Source organism: Sander lucioperca, chromosome 2, assembly GCF_008315115.2.
Source record: "Sander lucioperca isolate FBNREF2018 chromosome 2, SLUC_FBN_1.2, whole genome shotgun sequence".
Lineage (NCBI taxonomy): Eukaryota > Metazoa > Chordata > Actinopteri > Perciformes > Percidae > Sander > Sander lucioperca.
In genome coordinates, this window is record NC_050174.1 from 23,514,698 (window position 1) to 23,536,764 (window position 22,067).

Genomic DNA, 22,067 nt, shown 5'->3' on the forward strand with positions numbered 1-22,067 from the left:
TCTTATTTCATGTCTTAACAATTTTAACCTGTGATATTCCATTTATATTCCTTTTTGTGTTGTTGATTTTATATTTTATATTTAATTCCGCCTTTTATATTGATTAAATTGTAAATTTTCAATTTCTGTTGTGAAGTGTTCTGAGACCATGGTCCATGGTGATAATTCACTATAAATAACAATAAATTGAAATTGAATTTTGACTTTGGTAGAGCGCCACCTACTGTGCAGGAGGTAGAGTTACTCCGTCATTCTCCCTATTCCTCCCCGCTCATGTACACGGGGAGAACTGGCATAACCCGGTTATTCACTAACCTGGTACCCCAGTTAATGCTGTGCATGTAAAAGCACTGTCAGATGTGATTTAAATATCATCTGTAATAGTTATTCTATATTTTTCCCTATTAACTTCTTCAAAAATTGTTAAAAAGTCCCATGATGCTACTAACAAGTATTGTGTGTGTATCAAAGCCTGATATATCTTATTCCTCTGTGCATAGAGCTCAATTGTTGTCCAAAAACTATTAAAAACACATTAATGAGCCACTCTGTTGCACTGGCTGACATGTTTATTTTGACTCAATCTCTCATACAACACCCTGCTTTCCTGGAAATACTAAAGCACCAAATGTTCTTCATTTTTGATCTATTTAATCTAGTATTCATTTTTCTTAATCTATTCTATTGGTTTCTATATTGCATTTTCATGTTAAAATGATATGGTTAACACAGTGACGCAGATTTTTAAACAGGCTTTAAGTATTATGTACTTCCTGATAATGAAATATTGTGTCAGTGTTAAACACTGGGAAGTATAATGATTATACCTGACCCAACACTTTATGCAGACATGAACGGACAGTTTGTGGTGATTATTTTGAACTATGCTGATGATAGACAGCTGTTCATTCAACATCAGACATAAAATGCTAAGATACAAACAGTGCTGTTAAAAAGTAACATGTACCACAACACTACAATTAAACCACTATGAATATGTTCATATTAATCCTAATTATGAAAACTACCTTTATTTCCAATAACCATTTCATTGCACTATAGTTAGAATGTTATTAATTTATTCTGCTCTCTGTTCCCTGTGCTGAGATGCCAACACACTTACAGCTGACAAGCATGCAAACCAGTTTTCACATGTTGAGATCTGAAATGCCAACCCTGAAACCCTTACATACACACACACACACACACACACACCACAGAACATCAAGTGTGCGACTAACGCAGCACAAGCAGCACATGAAAAGAATGCGGCCAGTGTAACGCAGAGGACTGTGGTCCAGTTAGAAGCTGTTTAAAGGGGCTGAAAACAGGAAGGAGAGAGCTGTACTTTACCTGGTGTGGAGACACAGCAGTCAGCAGTGACACAGATATACAACTGGGCAGGATGTCATATCACTGACTGTGTGTGCAGAGGGGCGTGGCACTGTGTGTGTGAGTGAGTGTGTGTGTGTCAGAGGATGATGCATTTCCTGGCCTGTGGGGGAAACTGTTTCCTGGTTAGCTCTTCTGCTGGCTGTGTAACTCAACAACAACATTAACTGTTTGATGACAATAATGCCACATGTATAGTGCTTTTTAATTCACACAGTTTGTGTCACTGTTCCATGCAGGAGCTGTGAACAGCAAGCAATGGGGGCAACATTTAAATTCAACTGAATCCAACTTAATGAAAAAGTAATAACTACCATACAATTCTTCTTCAACATCTGACCTATTATGAGCTTATAAAATTGTTATTGTGAACGTTTTAGCAAACAGTTGCCTATAAAACAACAAGCTGACACAGAGCAACATTAGCATTAATGTCAGGCCAATATTCACTCTTCTTTTAGCGGTTTGGTGCTGAGCAAGTAATGTACCACTGTACACCCGTTTTCAGAGCTTTTTCAGAACTTTTTCAGAACTTTTTCACTGAAAATAGTTGCCTGGTTTCCTGCTGCTGCTACTACTGGAAAACAGGTTGATAAAAGCGGAATTTGCAGGCTGTCAAACCAAAACAAAAAGCTAAAAGAGGCCAAAAGCTCTGTAGAGCTGAGGGCAACTGCAGAGTTGGAGATAATTCTCTGTGGGGTTGTCACTACTGGCAATTCTTTTTACATAACACCTAAAGGGGAACCACTTTTACACATGAAAGTGTGTTTACAGGTGTTGGGGAGTACGACTGCATATGTGTAAAGAGTTGTGTAAAGTCTTTTGTGGCTCCAGATGGAGCTGGATGACTCAAGTGATTGCAATTGTCAGTTGGTATCTTCCAAAGTTACATTTTAAGCAAGGATAGTAAGACAAAGAGAGAATGTGATACTAAAATCACCATAACTTTGGAAGATATCCAGTCGATTTGTGAGATGCAAGTCTCGCATAGCAATGTCCACACTTTTAAAACAGTCTGGCCGCGTCACTATTCTGCAAATAAGTGGAAAAATTGCTCTGGGTTGTTTGTATGTCTTTAAACCAATCACAGTGCTATGCGCAGGATGCCGCGACGTTGCCCCTGCAAAATAGTGTCGGGAGGGAACTTGTTTCGTGGGACATTTGCACGTGGGGAGGAGTGCTGCCATCACCTTCCGCTCTCTGTGTGTTTTTCCGTTTTCAAACTCGCTTCGGGAAACAACAACAGCCTTTGAGCTAGCAAGCTACCCGCTGAAAACGGTAAGTTTTGAAGAAACTTTGGATCGTGCAACAAGGCAGGCCTCCTTGGTTCTTTCGGGGAACGATTGTAAAGATTTACAAAGAATATGTTTAGGGCATTTACTATCTAACTGGGACGTTTAGGGACTGATCGGTGGGATTGCTTTGGACAAAGTACACACGGAGATACACTGGTAAGAGCTAATTATGTTTAACCATGTATCCAGCTAATTTAAATAGCTCCCATTACTGTATTGTATGAACAGTTCATTTAATATTGTATGTGGCGTTTTCTTTTGCAGGTTGCAAATGTTCTACCCAAACAAGTTCCTTCCTGAGAGTATTTAGCAGAGCCATGGTCGCTGCGTCCGGAGCTTAGCGTCGCCCAAGACCATTGGGATTAGTTTAAAGAAAAGCGAACAACCCAGAGAGTTTTTTTTCTCCTATCCTAGAATGTATGTGTGGTGTAGCCAGACCTCCGTTTTTGCCGGATCGTCTGACGACCGACGCAGGCTGTGTGAATGCCCACCAAAGCCATTTTGTTGTGTCCGCGCGGACTTGTCCCGACATGTCCACACAGCCACTCTGCTACAAGTGGTAGCATAGCGATCTACTGTGCATGTTTGGAAAGTGTCCTCCAAGCGGAGGATAAACAGAGCTACTATGTGTCCGTGGTGTCCGCAGCTGTCCATGTATGCGTCCGTTTCGGAGTAAAATCGAGCCTTTACATTGGAAGGTTGTGAGAAAGATTTCATGATGACCTGAATGGACTGGAGGAATGAGTATAGCAACCCAAACTGTTTACATATGGGTATGGGAGTATTGTTTTAAGATAGACTTAAGCAAGGTGAACCTATCCTCTATCTCAGCTAAGCTTGTTTTCTATTATCACTTGTTTGAGTGTGGAGCGTGGACAGTAGTTCACTCAGATTTCTGTCAGTTCTCAAGCCTTTGTATACAGTTTGAAATGGAAATAAATCACAATAAATGGATGGCAGCTCAGTTATCTCTCTCTCTCTCTCTCTCTCTGTCTCTTTGCCTCTTTCCTGGGTTGATAACTGTAAACACATGTCCAGTGTTCGGCCTGCTGTTCCTTTGTCTTACCATAAGTGACACAGAGCTGACTAAACGACTTTGCAAACTGGACACTGAGAGGTGACAGCATTCCTACATCACCCACATTATACGATTCCCAGACACTTCACATTCCCACCCCACTCCTTCATCCCACACTACAGAACTCTAGCTGCTGAACGAACTGTATGATCACACGACATTCCATTGATATTATAAGGGTTTTGGGGGAGAATTTTTAGAATCTGAGGGCAGAGGATGTCATATGCTGTACATATTGTAAACCCCTTGAGAAAAAATTGTGATATTTGGTTATTTTATATAAAATTGACAATATCTGCTTAATATTATGAGTGAAAATGGAGATACCCAAAGATTAACACATGATATCATTTAACATGAAGTACCAAATTATTTCTTTTCTCTCATTGTGTCTGGCCCAAATATCACATTGGATACAAATTAAGGTTTAAACATTTAAACCACACCGGCAGTTGTTTTTCACTTTTACAAGAAAATAATTTCAAGACTTACCTAAAAACTGAAATGATTTGACAAGGAGCCTTTTTACTGATAGATACATCGTACTAGAAGCTGATCGTCTGTTTTTCTTTCATTAAAGGTAACCAGGTAAATATGCCAAATATGCAATAACTATAGCTATCAGACAAATCAATCGATTCAAATATTTAATTGCGATTAATTGCATAATTGTATTTTTCAAGTTTTAAATGCTCGCTTTATGTAAATGTTTAATATTTTTGTAACAATCCAAAACAATAACAAATACTGTCCAGAATATTCTCCAAAAATAACCTCAAAGGTACTGCATGCTCAGTCAGAAAATCTGCTGAAAGCATAATATGGCAAACTCAAGCCCATCAAGCAACAACAGACGGACACATTGACCTGAATGGAACATTACTTGGTGGTACTAACACAATGTAGTGTCCCACTTTACACTTGTACTTCTTTGAACTTCTTACACTTCTTACATCTCCGTTGCAAACTATCCAGCATGGGATAGATGAGGGTTCTCTGTTTTAAATGTATGGTTCTCTGCATCGGCCGTATGCTTGGCCAAGCAAGTGCTGTTTGAGACTTGACGTACTCCGTTGGTAACTCAGTCCACGTAGACACTAAACTCCGGTGGATTAATTTTGACAGCCATATAAAAAATACAATATTACTACACTACTCAGGCTTATGCATTGCCAAAGCCACTATCATGTGTTGGTTGTTATGTTCTGTAAACTAGAGGGATATCCAACATTAAGCCTCAAAGGGGAACCTACATCATGGCGCGTTGCATTTTTGGCATACTGCTTTGTTTATATTCATTTCAACCTCAAGCACACAGCGACATACACAAATCAACAGAGAAATGTAGCTCAGCGTAAATTCTGTCAGGGAGACTTCAATTACGTTGTCTCTCTTCTCTTTAACTGATCAGCTGGTAGGTGGGTGTTACGTTTCTGTATACCAATCAGAATCGGGCACGTATGTTCAAGCCAATCACAGCATGACTACCATATTTTAAATCTGTTCTCTCTCTCCTGCTTATGTCAGTTGTATTTTCAGACGAGAGTGCGACCCGCCTCCTCCCCTTCTACCTCCAGGCATATTCGGCACGGTGTTCTCGGTCCTCTCCCGGCTGACGGCTCGTTTTGCCTATACAGATTTTTCTCACCACCACCAGTGTCTAGATTCCATTGGGGGATATGTTTTGGTTTTCCTAAACCTTAGAATTGTATATATACCCCGTATACAATGGAGTCTAATCTCCAAAGTTATGTATGTAATTACTTTGTGATATCTTACTAATAAATGTTTGCATATCTGCAACGAAGTCTCTCCTGATTGAACTCTGTACTGAAAAGTTATCTAACAAGTGTAGTGAAGCGGCTCTGTTGTAAAGGCTAACGGTGCTCGGTTAGCCCAATGACAGTATGTTAAAAAACACAGCCGAAATGATAAAAACAGAGTTACATTAGTGTTAGCCACCATGCTAATGGCATTGATAACTATGCCACTGTGCTCCACTCTGCCTGGAGCCTCTACAGAACCATAAATCAGACTTTAATCTCCTGAGCAGAGCTTAAATCACTCTTTTTGTTAGTTTATAATTACATGCTTGCTTTGAAGAATTCATCTGACAGCAGAATTTAGTAAAACCATAAATTTGACTGAAAAACTGATAAACATTAAAGATGCAGTTGGTGAGACTTATAAAACTAACTTTCTGTCATATTTGCTGAAAAGTTCCAGTAGAACTACATTCAGCAGGTGATTTAAAAGAAAATCCGGCTCCTCTGGCACCACCTACAGCCTGTAGTGTGATTTGCAAAAATCCACAGCTCCCTGTTCAGATGCAACAATCATGGCCAGGGGGGTGTCTAACTTCATAAGCCCCTTACACACATGCACTGCAAACCTGAATTACACTAGACATTACCCAGAGGAGCTGTATGTGAGAATGCAAAATATCCGAATCAGGTGGACTGGACATTAAAAAGACTTTTGCCTGCCAGCTCCAAAGTACAAACTCTGTGTAATGTCTGATTGAGCCCATGTGTGAATAGAGCAGCTCATTGTCCGGAAATTCGAGTGAGTGGCCGTGTTGATGACGTTTCTATCAGTCGGCTGGCGCGACACTGGAAGAAAACAAACATCTGAGAGTGAACAAGCAACAGAAATGTCTAACTGAAGAGTCAATGAGATTTGGGAACTTCTGTCGGTAAGAGCCGACGCAGAAATCACCAGACAAATTCTAAGGCAAGAGTCTCGGTTGTTTATGACCAAATTACAAACCGGCTACGTGGCCGCGGTATAATCCACGCCATGTCCTGTCTGCTGCATGCTCTACCCAGTATAGTAGTAATAGTATTTACATTTAGTAAGACTGCGTCTGACATGGACAATCTCCTGTTGTGGGCTACATATGTGGAAGGGCAACTTCGTACTATGTCCGGATCTGATTTGTCGGACATGATCCAGAGTTCAAGAGAACACGGCTACACACACGCACGCACGCACGCACGCACACACGCATGCACACAGAGGTTTGCTGACACTCACAGAGGTTAGTAGAGGAATGTGGAGTGTGTGCCTACTTGCAAGTGTCAACATGCAAACACAAAAGAACAGGCTGCAGCCAGATGATGCCATTCTCTCTCTCTTCTATTCTCTCCATCCATCAATCCATCCACACAATTCTCCCAAGTTACTGCTGTGTATGAACGCCCGTCTCCCAGCATGCCCCTGTTTTGTTGTGTTTCCAGGGAAAGTCCTATAATTGAGAGTCTTGATTAAACACACATTTTGCCTGTGTGTTTGCCAGTTGGGGCATTAGATTGTATAAACTTAGTTCACATGCCAAACTCCACAAACCAACATTTTCAATTCAACCTGGCAACCCAGTGGGAGGAAAATACTTTTTATTCCTCTGCACAGTGGTTCTGTTTACAGTCTTCTGTTTGTTTGCAGTATATATCAAACATTTCATGATACGTTAGGACAAGAAAAAAGTAAACAGTTTTGGATGCAGATAGTGTCACCCATGTGGCCATTTATAAAGCAAGGCCATTACCCCGTGCGTGCTTCATTATGTGAGATGTAGAAGCTAAAAATAGAAAGCAATAACATATACGGCCACCAGAATGCAGTATACATAAAAATAACAAATTAACCAAAACAGGTCAAATGGATCCTACAGCAAACATTTGTATTATACTGTGATTAATATTATACATACATAACATTATTAATATTATTATTGGTTTAAAAGTCTACATTTGAATTTTTTTTTATCATTATTCTGTTTATATTTATTCAAATGTCCTTTTCTTTATTACATTAATACACACTAAGTTATTTTTGTGTGTATATATATTTGTATATATATGTGTATTGTGATTTACACTGAAAGGGATTTGTATTATTGTCTTTTACTAATATTTTCACAATTTTCATTTTCTTAAAGCGACTTTGAGTCCTTGAAAAGCGCTATACAAATTCAATTTATTATTATTATTATTATTATTATTATTATTATTAATAAACATTTTCTTGTAAATAGTTATTCATTATGCCTGGTCATTCATTTTCATTCAGTGGTATTAAAGGAGACCTATTATGCTCATTTTCATACTTGTATTTTGTGTTTGTACTAGAACATGTTTATATACTTTAATGTTCAAAAACACTTTATTTTTCTCAGGAATTTAATTATTTATATTTATTTGAAGCCTTTGCCACGTGAATATTAACATCCAACATTGTAACATTAAAGCTAAATTGTGTAAGAATTTCTCCCATCTAGCGGTGAAATTGTATATGACAACCAACTGAATATTACTTTCTAGCCCTTCCTCCTACGGTGGCCGAACCCGAAATTAGCTCTCTCCATCGTTTACACACAGCTGTTCTAGCCACTCCAATATAAACTTTGGTCTTGTTGCTTTGCCTGTCGCGTTGTCGTTTTAATTCTCTTTTTCCCTCTCAGCTGGCATTCGTCACGGTGCCACTGAGTCTAAAAGTACGAAAGGCGGAGGTATGTCCCTCTTTGGCTAATGTATTTTAAAGATGGAGGCGCTACATGGCGGCCGTCATTCGAGCGAGTCGCTCGTATGTATTCTGAATGGCAGATTCTACGCTTACGAGAATACTTTCATTAGTTGGTGGAAGTAATTACACATGAATGAGTACATATTTGTGAAAGAACAAAGGGGTTTTTCTAAGAATCAAGATTTAAGGATATGACAGAAAAATACAGAAAATTATAATAGGTCTCCTTTAAAATGACTGGGGGCCTTAAGGCTTTAGCCAAAGGGGTGGTACTGGTTTAGTTTTTTTTCTTCAGTGTGAGATGCCGCTTCGGGCCCCAACATTTTCTGAAACGGCTCTGCTTCGACATTCAATCACACTGAACATCGCAATGTCAGGAAAATGCAGTGCAAGCCGTCAGACACCAGGCTGAAGTTAGTTTGATTGTAACCAGCTGGACACATGTGACCTAATACAGTCTGCATTGAGTGGAAGTTAGTTTAAAGTTAGTTTTAACCAGCTGGACTCTATCTATTCTATCTGTTGTTAATTTACTATTTAATAGCATACTGTCTACTGAGCATGGGCAGGCAATAGTTCTAAAAACTAGAACCATTCTTATATTATTGTGGCTGGCAAGCCAGTGGGACATAATGAAGCACCCAGCTGTAAGAGCTACTGTTTGACAGGATGAATATATTTTAATATTTATTCTCTTTACCTATATTTATTTTTGTTTATCTTAAGAGTGTCTTGTACTTTTCCCACTATTCCTAGCTGGTGCAACAGTGTGTATTTCCCCGTGTGGGATTAATAAAGGATTTTTAATCGTGAATCTTAAATTCCACAAAGATGCAGTGCTTCCCCCAAGTGTTGAAAAAGTGCACACACACACACACACACACACACACACACACACAGGTCAGAGATTGTAGCTGAGATATGTATACTGTGGTGAATGAGCAGTGAAGAGTGTGTAAACTATCTGAAAGGCTTTCTGTGAAGTAAAACTAAACTATCTCACAACACCAGAACAGCAGATAGAAATCTTCTCTAATAGGAATGTTCTTATCAGCCTACTCACTCCTCACTCTACATGTTCTTTCTTTGCTTTACTCTAAATAAGATTTGTTTGAAGATGCACATGTGAAGGACATGCATAAGCTGTTGGTGATATATCTGCTGTTGAAAATACAAATATGTTATCTAAAAGGACACTGAGAAACTGGAGCTGGGGATGATGGCGGGGCCAGGCCAGTGTTGTTTATGGTTGCAATGGCGCTATGCAGCTTAAGCTTGATTTATATTTCTGCGCAAAATCTACGCCGTGGCTACGTACGTAGGTACATGGAGACACAGACCTACAAAGCTAATCGCATCACTCTCTCTTCCCCCCTCTTTGTCTATTATTTTCTATCTATGCTAAATATGCGGTTTGTATCAATACCCATTAGGGCTGGGCGATAAAACAATCTCGATATGGGATCGCAATAAAATTCCGGTCAATAACGATGATTAACTTGGACATATTTTACTCGATTTGGATAGATCTAACAGCCTATCACACAGCAGAAATAAACGCCATTCCATTTCAGAAGGTGGCGGTATTGCGCACCAAAAGTTGTTTGCCAACCGGCAAAAAACATCAATAGAAGAAGAGGTTTTTGGCTTGCCCGTCAAAGTACACGCCCATTTCCTACGAAGAGCATTGTTTGAGCTACCGGCGGTGAAGAAATGAGTGGAACCGAGGGGCATGGGCATGAAAGTGACGGTGAAAGTGAACTTGCATCATCATCCAAAGCTGAGGAAATTGTTGACAAAAAAGGTAACAGTCAATATAAACTTCAATTATATGGAAGTAGTTTGGATATCACAAAAGCGAAGAAGCGCAGATTAACACGGTCTGCAAAATATGCCGTCGGTCGGTGTCGACCAAGACGGGAAACACAACCAATCTTTTCTGTCAGCAAAGGTACCATCCCAGCGAACACAGCGAGAGTTTGAAAATGCGGGCCCATGTTAACGTTAGTCTGCCTAGAAGTTTTGTCCAACATCCTAGTGGGTTTTCTGCTGTTAGCAGCACTGGCGGGGCTGAAAAACAACAATCAATCGTGTCGTCTTTTGCGACCGTTGCCCCATATGAAAAGCGAATGTGATAGTAGTTACAGCTTTTAGTTTTATTTACATTATTTGCATTTACATTACTAACTTGTACTGTTTTGTTAAGGCAGATAAAGCATGTTTGCAAAGTTAAATGTTTACATTTAGATGTTATTCAATATATTATTTTATCACACAATATATTCTAAACCAAGCCATGTTTGCACAGTTCAATGTTACATAATGTTATTCTATTTTTTATGTTAATAAACTATATTCTAAAGTTTAACTAATGAACCCTCTGGTTTCTTCAGGCTTCAGTCATTATCAGGATACTCTTCAACCTGGCAGCATTATCAAATTATATATCGTGATAAATATCGATATTGATCAATATGGAAAAAATTATCGTGATCATATTTTTTGCCATATCGCCCAGCCCTAATACCCATACTACCATACTATTAAGTATGTCCCAATGCATAGCCATGCCAAATATGCAGAGGCCTCATCAGCAAAAAAGCTGAACCTGCCTAATCATTTGTGAACCCACCATATTTCTACTGTTGACCTTGCAATTGGTGCAACAGAAGATAAAATAACTGTTGCTGTGTTTTTTTTCTTCACATTTGTAATATCCTGTATCCTGCACTATTACAAGAATAGAAACAATGTAACAATGTGAGAGTTACTGTTGCTGTTCTCATCTCTCAGCCAACCATCAAAAATATATTTGGTAGGATATAGACCAGGACTCAGTATGTCCCTGTGGGAATTCATATATTAATGTGAGGTATTATTTGTGATATTTTCTGACATTATTATAGAAACATGTCAAGGCTAGTGGAGGCATTGGGTTTCTCTTAATCTCTGCCATGCTACTAGACAGACTTTCCTTGTGGCATTCAAACACACACTTCCACTTGTCTATGCAAGTATTCACAACAAATATGTGTTAGACAGAGTGTCTGAGGTGTTCATTTACAACCGAATCCAACACATCAACACGGTTTCTTATTTATAGGCATAGTTTAGCAACCACAGTCCTATTATGTCAAGACTGGAGACAGGTGTGGCATTCTATTATACTGAACTCACTGTCACAATTATACTGAAGCGTATCCCAGCATGCTTTGGACTAATTGAAGAAAAATATTCACCAAGTCCACCGCAGGTAAAAACTTAGCCCCCAGAAACCAAGTACAACTTTTGCCATGTTTATCTATGGCACGGAAAACAACAGTGAAAACTAGGATGAACAATTCAAGATCTTCCCATACATTCAGAAGTTACTGTTAGGTGTCTGGGGAGTGTGTGGTGGAGCAAATGAGAGAGTGGCGGTGAATGCAGAGTGATTGGTCTAAGTAGAGGCAGAGTTTGCAGTTTTGTGCACTGTATCAGAAAGCTGTAGCAGGAAAAGTTAACACCAGAAAAAAGCATAGAGGCATACCCGTCTACTGGCAATGGGAAAGGTGTCTATCGGCTATTTTTAGCAGGTTTACCGGTGTTCAAAATACCTGCATATACACACAAATTTTGGTGGAAAAAGGGTATAAGAGTGAGGTGACCACTGAGCCACTGTATCTCCCTCTCTATTATACAAGGGAGATAGACCCTAGCCTCACCCTTGAAGTAAGAATCTGATTGGACCATGACAGGAAAACAAGATGTGTATGATGGTGAATAGATTCAGGAAACACATGTGGTGAATGACCCAGTGTTTCTTTGGCTTTGAACAAGCCATTGAACACTTTGTTTCCATTGTGTGTTTGTGCGTGCTTGTGTTTCCATGTGCTCAATGTGTACTTTGTGAGGTACTTTGCACTTTGGACAAGCGAAATGACTGAAGACAGAAAGTAATGAACATATCTCTCTCTCTCTCAGAGAGAGGTAAGAGGTAAGACATGTGCATATTTCTATGATGACTTAAAGTTAATCATTACTCTCATATACAACTGCAGCAGAGGGGCCAAAGAGGGACAGAGTTGGACAGAGTGAATGGACAGATCAGCCTCCTTTGTACACAGTACCCATGGAAGACACTGTAGCAGATATGCTAGACATGCTTTGGTGAGATGCTTTTGGGAATGGCAGCATGTCTTAATGAAGTTGACCCCTTACTGTTACTCCCAGCAGCATCAGCTGTGCTTTGTGTTTAAAACTGATTTGTAAATGTTAGCATGGTGGCTTGCTAAACTTTGATTGTGAACATGGTAAACAATATATACTATGCTAAACATCAGCATGTTAGCACTGTCATTGTGAGCATGCTGATGTCAGCACTCACAGAGCCACTGGTATGGTTGGAGACTTTTGTCTTGCTTTCCATTTCTTGGCTTTACCGTGACTTTACACTTCTAGGCCGGGTTGCCAGATATACCTGTAGAAACGTAAACCCAGCGCGCTACAGCTGTAACATTAGTACAGCCATGAAAGCAGCAAACAAACAAACAGAATCAACGGAGATAGATTCTACCCGACCTAAAAAAAAAAAAACGGCACGTTTCTAACAGTTGCATGACCAGAGAAGTAACAAACCCCGGGTAAATATTGGGTGTATTTGAAAGATGGAGACAGCTTAGAGCCCAAAAGGACAGCGAGTTGGCTAATTTCCACCTGAACAGGTAAGCATTAGCTTCAGGCTAATTTATCACGGCTACTAGGGACGGGCATTTTATGTCATTACAACATTCGCTAGAGTGCCCGAGTTGGTTACTCGCAAAAACAATTGAGACACAGCCAGTAAAGTGATCCCAACTGGTCCTTGCTAACGTTACCAGAGGACCAGGCAAGCGGGCCACAGTTGCTTACAACGTGTAGCCTGTTCAGCGGCCGTAGCCGACAAAGGTGAGTTAGTTGAAGCCAAGAGAGGGGGGCTGTAAATCGGGAAGAGAGGACTGTGAGTTTGCAGTGTGTTTAGCGATTGTTGTCGTAATTCTAAGCCAATAAAGTGTCTTCAGTCGGGTGGAGAGGATGGCAAGGTAGTGTTATTTTTAGCGGTTCCTACCGTAGCTAATTCTAAGCCTATGAAGTGTGTCTGTCCGTCGGGTGGAGAGGACAATGAGGTTGTTGTGTTTTTAGTGGTTCCTACAGCAATTCTAAGCCCAAAAGGTGTGTCTGTCAGTTGGGTACAGAGCTCTGTGCTTTTATGACTGTCAACATAGCCAGCATCTAACATTAGCTACTCCACTGTGCTGTTAAGTAATGTCTGGCTATGTGAGACAAGCGTCTAGCAACATTGTTGTGGATGCTGCGGTATCAGCCTGGCAACCAACGTGAACTTCGAGTCTGGGGAGGAGGGGGTGGGGGAGACGACACTCTCCAGTATTTTGAATTTGTACTGCAGTAACTATTTTAAACACTAGCTGTCAGTAATACATATTGCACCTTTAACTTCAGTTTCTGAGATGGACATTGTGCTTTCTGCAAGGTGGGCATCAGATATCAGTGCAGGGTCAAAGTGTAGCTGAGGTTTATATAGCAGAAACGAGCAGGAATTTACAACACAAAACACCTAGTGTGGCAAAGACTGTTTATGAAAGATGTATTTCAGTTTGACACTAAAAAAGGCATCAGGGAGCCTTGAGGGACACCGCAGGTCAGTGGGGCCGTCTCGGAAGAGTAGACAGAAGAGAGTGGACAGAGAAGCTCCTATCTGTGAGGTATGATTGGAACCACCTGAGTAAAGTACCTAAAATTCCTACACACTGTTCCAAGCATGACAAGAGGATTGAGTGGTCAACAGTGTCGAAGGCAACGGTGAGGTCTAAGAGTACCAGGATGGCGGGGAATCCTGAATCAACAGTTAAGATTAGATCATTAAAAACTCTTAAAAAGGCGGTTTTGGTGCTATGACGGGGTTTAAAACCAGACTGAAACTTTTTATAAATATTATGAGTAACTAAAAATGTTTGCAGCTGGGTCAAAACTATTTTCTCTAGGACTTTAGAGAGGAATGGCAGTTTCGGGATGGGCCTGAAGTTAGACAGAACAGAGGTTTTGACAATGTTTTCATGGCCTCTGTTGTATGTCATTTGGTGTGAAAATTTTAAATAAATAGAGAAAAAAAAAACAGCTGAGACATTACCAGAGACAAGACAGGTATTTATCAGTGATAGAACACATGGTCCAACAGTGTCAAAGACTTGAGTAGACGAGAGGGAATGCTGTTTGAGGGACAATTTGTGGGACGCAGATGGTGGACCACCTCAGATGGGGAGGTGATTGAAATGGGCTCAAACTTGTCCAGGACCGCAAGGCACATTGAGGGAACAGAGGGGTCATGGTCAAACGATGTGGTCACAGAAGATCATAGGTCAGACATTCTTTTCAACAAAGAATTTAAGAAAGGAATCACAGAGGTTAGATGTGGGAATGATAGGGGCATAGTCACAGGGGTTTATAAGAGTGTTAACAATTTTGAAAAGAACCTGAGGCCTGTGGCAGTTATGAGAAACCAGGTTAGAAAAGTTTTCAGTTTTTGCAGATTTTACAGCTCTCTGATAATCAGACAGACTGTGCTGTAGAATTTCATATGACACTTTGAGTTTGTCCTTTTTCCACCTTCTCTCAGCTTGCCGACATGCTTGTCTGAGAGCACTCGTATAGTCACTTAGCCAAGGTTCCCAAAGTGTTTTATTGTGTTTCGTCCTCAGGGGAGCAACAAGAGTCTAAAATGCTTGTGGAAGGTGAATTAAAAAGAATAATCATCTCATCAGCACTGGGGGCATCAGCATTGTCTAGATTATAAAGCAAAGAACCTTGAAAAACAGCAGCGAACCACGCCAGTTTCACATTTAATTACACGACAGCGGCATGCAGGAGAAGACTTGACCACAGAGCATGGGACTGTACTCGTGAATAAAACAGGGAAATTATGTGATATACAAGTGTCACAGATGTCATTGATATGAACACACAAGCCCTTTTCATGGGTCGAGCCAGACACCCACTGGGTGAGGTTAAAGGAATAAATAAGATTCAAAAAGTCTTCAACCATAGGTTTGTCTTCACAACATATGTGTACATTAAAATCACCACAAATTAAAAAGTGGTCATACTGTAACATGATACCCGCTATAAAATCAGCAAACTCTTGCATGAAGTCCTTGTTGGATTTCGGTGGACGGTATACAACCGCAACCAGCATCAGAGGTGAGGCATTTAGCTCAAAAAGCTGCAGCTCAAAGCTAGAATAGGTCACAGATGCAGATACTCGACACTGGAAGATGGATTTAAATACCGTGGCAAGCCCTCCACCTTTGCTAGTGGTCCGAGGAGAGCTAAAAAATATACAGTTGGTAGGGAGAAGCTCAGAAAAGGGAGCAGACTCAGTCAAGTCTCAGTCAGGAACATGAAATCCAATTCAGGTGAGGTAAAAATGTCATTAAGCACAAACGTTTTGTTGGCTAAAGACCTGACATTAATCAGGGCTAAGCGAAGAGTTAAATCCTTATTGTCTGGTTTAGGAGCGACAGATGTGGTGAACTGAGCCAAGGGGCGCAGGCATCTGCTACGCCTACGTACAATGTTGGATCTCACCTGAGAGGGCTGCCTATTTGTAGCAACTGTAGGGATGGGATATTTAACAGGTAAAGTTACTAAAACAGGAGATTTAATCAGGCCAGCATTTGTACAGGAGACTGGTGTCAAATTATGGGGTCTGGAAAATGAATGCCCATTCTGCTGGACGATGGAACAACGCACCACTGATAGTAAGTTAAATACTATTCTCACGCTTTGTCTTTTCTCCCTCTTTGTAGGTTATCCCATCTACAGTTAAATCAACATGGCTGTCATGGTAATACAGCAAAAGGCTGAAATGGAAGAAGTGCTGATTTTTTGTTGTCTGCAAGGTGACAGTGTTACGTGTGTGTAGCTCACTACGCAGCCATGATCTTTCAACATGGAAGATATTGGGCAACTTCTTGGTGACCAGCAGCTTTTACAGTAATCAAATCGCTTAAGACGATTATAATTGTGCAATAAAAAAGTTTATTATGAAACCGAGAAGAGCGCACGTGTTCTTGCCCGATGGAAGTCAAACTGAGCTAATGAAACTCAGGAACAGCGTTGCCAACACTTTTCCAAAGAAAGTAGTTAGCACCAGCAACAAAAGTCGCTAAAAGTCGCTAGATGACGTTATACACTAATTTGCATATTTGTGATGTCATTACGCACTCATTTGCATAAAGCTTAGTGGTTGTGTCAGCAAGGTAGATAGAAAGAAATAGAAATCTTCACCTTATAATTTTTACTTAGGTAGCCTATCTTTGAAGTAAATAAAAGAGATTCTACAAAGGGAGGGAAAAAGATCGATAAAGAATTCTCAAAGAAGGCTGGCTTGCCCAGGGCCAGGCCAGCTCAGCGGCGTCTTTCTCCTGTCGTGTCCCACTGTCTCTCGTACCTACACCGGCCCCCGCACCCTGTCCCCCTCCCTTTCTACCTGCCTGCGCACTGTGCGCAGTGCTGCTGCACATGAAGAGAGAGGGGAGGAGAGGCTGTTCCTCAGTGAGTCACAGAACAGAAGAGAGAGGAGACTGTTTTGGCGGCCACAAGAGAGAAATACCTCACGTGCCCGCTGGACAAGATTTGTCGCTAGTCGCTTTTTTTTAAAAAAGTCACTAAGGGGGTCTGAAAAGTCGCTAAATCTAGCGACAAAGTCGCTAAGTTGGCAACACTGCTCAGGAACAGGAAACTCAGCTTGATGTGACAAAGCTCAGAGACACACTCTTAAAAGGACACTGGCTAACGTTAAAGTTAGTTAGCTAACAAAGTTAGCTTGCTAACTCCACCCGACACGCTAACGTTATAATCAGCCGAAAAAGTTGTCAGTCGTCTGGCGTGAACACTGTGCTTTGACAAGAGTGTGTAAATGAAACATTAGCTCATAAAATTTTACTCATTTTGGTGGCCGGTCTGTGTAATTTGACATACTGTAGGTCAACCAGAAGAAAAAGCCAGTTGTGCGTTGGCAGAGCGCCACCTACTGTGCAGGAGGTAGAGTTACTCCTGTCATTCTCTCCATTCTTCCCCGCTCATGTATACGGGGAGAACTGGCATAACCTGGTTATACACTTAACCATACCCCGGTTACTGCTGTGCATGTAAACGCACTGAGTGTGAGCAGGGTTGTGAGGGTCGAGGAGTTGATGTGGCTGTAGAGGAAAGCATACACTTTGCAAATAAACAGACACACCTCAAACTCTGCAGATACAGAGTCCTGTGTGCATATGAAGCTGCACCTCACTGCTGACCTACAAACACACACACACACACACACACACACACACACACACACACACACACACACACACACACACACACACACACACACACACACACACACACACACACACACACACACAACTGAAATACAAACGTCTTATCTTGGGTATTTCCTCATAGTCAGGAGGTGGTTTACGACCTGTTGAGCGCACAGGTAACTGGTTCCCGTCTGTCGTCTACCTTTCATTTGTCATCCAGCAGAAGCATAAACATGAATACAAACAAGGAGTGTGTGTGTGTGCGTGTGTGTGTGTGTGTGTGTGTGTGTGTGTGTGTGTATGTGTGTGTGTGTCTGCGTGTCTGCATGCACTTCCCTGTATGATCAAGTTTGTTGAACAAAACTGTCACAGCTCTCAATTTACTATAGTTTGCTGTTTGCTCAATGAGCTGGATTGTCTAAAGAGCTGAGGATGAACACAAACCTATACCCACATACTCTCTATCTATATCTCCCTCTCTATCTCTCTCTAAATATCTCCCTCTCTCTGGATGAGAGTCTCTCGTGGACTAGATTTTTTTTTTTATCATAACTTTACTCCTTACAACTGAGTCATGTGACATAATGTGCAATAATGGGCATTAAGTGCAATTCATAGTTTTCACGTGACATCACGGCACTATTGGGACGCTCACCTGGAGGGCAAACCGGAGCTGCTCTCCACGAGTCAGCTCAGTTTTTACCACGCTCCAAAATGTCAGATAGTTATTGTGCAAAAGAGAGACAAGCCTGGGCTGTGTTTCTAAAGAATCCCGTCTCATATTGTGGATTTGTGCAATTTTATGTGCCACACTAGCGGACTACACTGACACTGAAACTGAATGCAACCAACAACTTCGGTCAAGCTAGCCGTCTCTCCCATCTCCATGGTCATACCAGCTCATTTCATTTAAATACTTTTCCAGAGAATTGCTTCATGAGTGGCGTCACTACATCTGCTCTGCACACTGACGCTTCCATCTGTTCTGCCGGTCTCCGAATTCTTAAAAAGATCTACTGCTGTGTAGCTAAACATCACTAAAGTAGCTAGTCTACATCTCTGGCAGGGATGTACCGGTTTTGTCGAAGTAGACAACTTTTAAACTAGCTAGCTATGCTAGCCAACTCTGTCTGTTAATCAACTCTTGGATTATAACTAATTATAATTATAGTAACTTTACCACGACTCATTTTAGAAAGGCCTACACAAGAAAATGTGTTCTTTGTTAAGATTATCAAACAAACAATAGATCATAGATGTTTGTTTCTGACTGCCTTCATTTCCCCAGGATCATGTCCAGTGGCAGACAGAATTGCATTATGAAATGCAATCCAAACGCACATTATATAACAAACAAAAACCACATTTTCTTGTGGTGGCCTTTCTAAATGAGCAGTAGTGAAAGTTACGACATGTTTTAATCAAAGAGTTGATATGCAGCATAGCTAGCTCCATTCAAGTTTTCCAGTTTTTACGTTGAGTAACATTTATACATTTCATTCAAATTAATTGGCTGCAATTTTAAATTATTTTTATTGGTAGTGGACCAGTTAGCAAGAAAGCATGTTAACATTAGCCAGCAGCCAAATCTATTGTGGTTACATCCAAAAGGTGACACTGACAGGTAATATATATATATATATATATATATATATATACCGGGATGTGCTATCTGCCTAAATTGCCGTTATAGTGCATTCCATTTGTACTTGGAAGTCTGACTTTTCGAAGTCTAAGTCGGAAACACGCTTCCGAGCTCGGAACTCGGACATCCACCGAGTACCCCGAGCTAAAAATCCAACATGGCTGCCATGTGCATTAACAGTAGTGAAAGCTGTAGTACATAATACAGTTTATTAGCACTTCTGTCTTATTTGCGTCTCACTAAATCAGTCGTACACATAGTCCTGTCCAACTTCTATCTGTGGACATGTTGTTACGCTGTTTGTATGCACAAAAACAGTGTAATGCATTGTTATAAACTGGTATTGCTAACAATGACTAACCTGGCTAGAGCTAATGAAAACAGTGAAAATCAGACGTTGTGATGTCGTTCCCAGCTTCAGCTTCCGAGTTTTGAAGTAAATGGAACGCACCAGTAGATTAGTCATCTATCTATACAGTGAATGTTACAATGCAAACTTAATCGTGGGTTAGCCCAGTGCTGTTAAACATGGTCAAAACAATCATACTTAAAATAACTAAATGAGCATGTTGAACAAATTTGTAAAAAAAGAAAAAAAGCTGTATTACTGTTACTGAGTATAACTCTATGACATTGTATGATTTACAATTACTCTCAAAAGTATCATCTGGTGTATTCCGTGTCCGTGTTTTGACAGAAGTTAGAGTAACTAGAGGGGTCGTAGCCACTGAAAGGAGACCAAACTAAACGTCCCGTGTCATTGAAATATAATTAGAGATTTCTCTGGGTTTGAACATTTGAACATTTGGGGTAATGTAAGTACACAACTCAACAAAATATATAACATTGGTGTAGTCGGTTTTAGTGCAGAAATATTACATACTGTACCTTTAAATGATTGAAATACTGCAGTGGGTGCTGTATATGGGCCACACATGCATACGACTTGCAGTTTGTATATCTTTAGTTTTTTTCCTCTCTTTTGAGAGGAGATCTAAACACTTATGGGTTGTAAAAGATGAAGATTTAACAGGCTAGTGCGGGAGCTCTTTGGAGTTCCCAGTGTGTTTGGCCTTTCAGGTCTCTACACCACTTACGTGACGGTAAACTATGAATATCTTACTTTTTTTTATACTTAAGCTTCAGATCTGATACAGATATATACATATCTATAGACTGTTCCCTGCCAAGAACCTGTTTATAAATACTACATACAGTATATACGTATATATATTTATCTATGTATGTACAGTATTTATACCTAGTCTCCACAGTGAAAGCAGCACATTAGCAGTGCAGCAGCAGCTTCAGTGCTCCATCTGTGTCTACTCAAGATGAGTTCAGGCACAGGTACTGAGTGTAAGTCACCCGCGTTTCAGCAGTGCTCAGAACCCAACTCATTAACATTGTATTCCAGATGGACGACTACACAGTGCTGCTGAGACGCTTCCTGTGTAGACAAGCCATTACAAATTCCACACTTCCAGTTTGTAACGCTGTTTCAGCTGTATGATGAAAAGACGGATGACATCATCAGTGTTATTTTTGCAGATTTGGCAAAGCACGTCCATAGCTGCAGAAGACATTATACAGCTGTTTTCATGGGCTGAGTAGTACTCCTCATGATTAGTAAACTGACCTTAAAGTGTAAAATCTGTGGAGTGCTCCTTTTCTAACTGCACTCCCTGTATCCCAGCCGAAGGGTCAAATGTGCTGTGGAGCCAGTTTGTCCTGTAAATGTGTCCGTACAGTTAGAACTAATAAACAACCATTATTTTAGCAAAGAGGCTGTCTCTCAAACAAGTGTGTGCACACACTCACTTCCACAGACGGAGGGGTCTATTAAAGATGAGTCAGCCTCTAAAGCTTTGCTCAGAGTGGTACTTGAAGCTTTACGGTTTCCTGTTGATGTGAAGTTAAGTAAAGTACGGTGTGGTCCCACAACAAAAACACACACACACACACACACACACACACACACACACACACACACAGCTTAGCAGCTGGATAACTTCCAAATATTTAACAATTAGGATCACAGAGAGCACTCAGGACATAACTCGACTTTTCGATAACAGAAAATATAAAGCTTAGAATCTGCATCTGTAAACCCACAGTGATAGAAAGCCATGCATCATTTGAAAACCCTACATCTGATTGTTAGGATTCTGTACAAAGAATGTGCAAAATTAAATTGAAACAAAATTGTGCAAAACATAAAGTGAGTCAGAGCCATGGTGGAGTTAGGGGCCACTGAAATCTAGGTTTCTGTAGTGCCATCTAGTGCTGCAACGATTAGTCGATCCACAGAAAAATATCCGCCAACTATTTTGATTATCGATTAATCGTTAGTCATTTTTCATGCAGAAATGGCAGAAAATTGTGTTTTCAGCCACTCAAATATGGAGATTGTCTGCTCTTTTCGGGTTTGTATTGTATTAAACTGAATCTCTTTCGTTGACTTGTTTTGGACAAAAAAAACAATACATTTAAAGATATCACCTTGAACTTTGAGAAACTGGGATGGACATTTTTCACTATTTTATGAAATTTTATAGACCAAACTATTAATCAAGAAAATAATCGGCAGATTAATCGATAATGAAAATAATCGTCAGAGGCAGCCCTAGCCCCTAGCAAATTACCATCAAATTTGCAGGACTCTGAGTTGATATGTGTACGTGTCGTCTATTAATTGAAGGTGCTGCTGGTCAGTGGACTGAAAGAACTATGTGATTTGGTGCCGAAACAATGTAAATTCGGGACCCAAGGAGATAATCATTCATTCA

At 40.4% G+C, this 22,067-nt stretch overlaps 1 protein-coding gene across 2 annotated transcripts in view; it reads right to left on the reverse strand.

Moving 5' to 3' along the window:
• sept12 (septin 12) overlaps positions 1-22,067 on the reverse strand; it is a 93,697-nt gene that overhangs the window by 40,996 nt on the left and 30,634 nt on the right. Inside the window, exon 1 of one of the 2 annotated variants that reach the window (XM_031292532.2) lies at positions 1,354-1,453. The exons of the other annotated variant lie outside the window; for it this stretch is intronic. The gene's annotated coding sequence lies outside the window, so the exon portion shown is untranslated. Of the gene's footprint in view, positions 1-1,353; positions 1,454-22,067 lie in introns of those variants that run through there. 2 annotated transcript variants of the gene reach the window in all.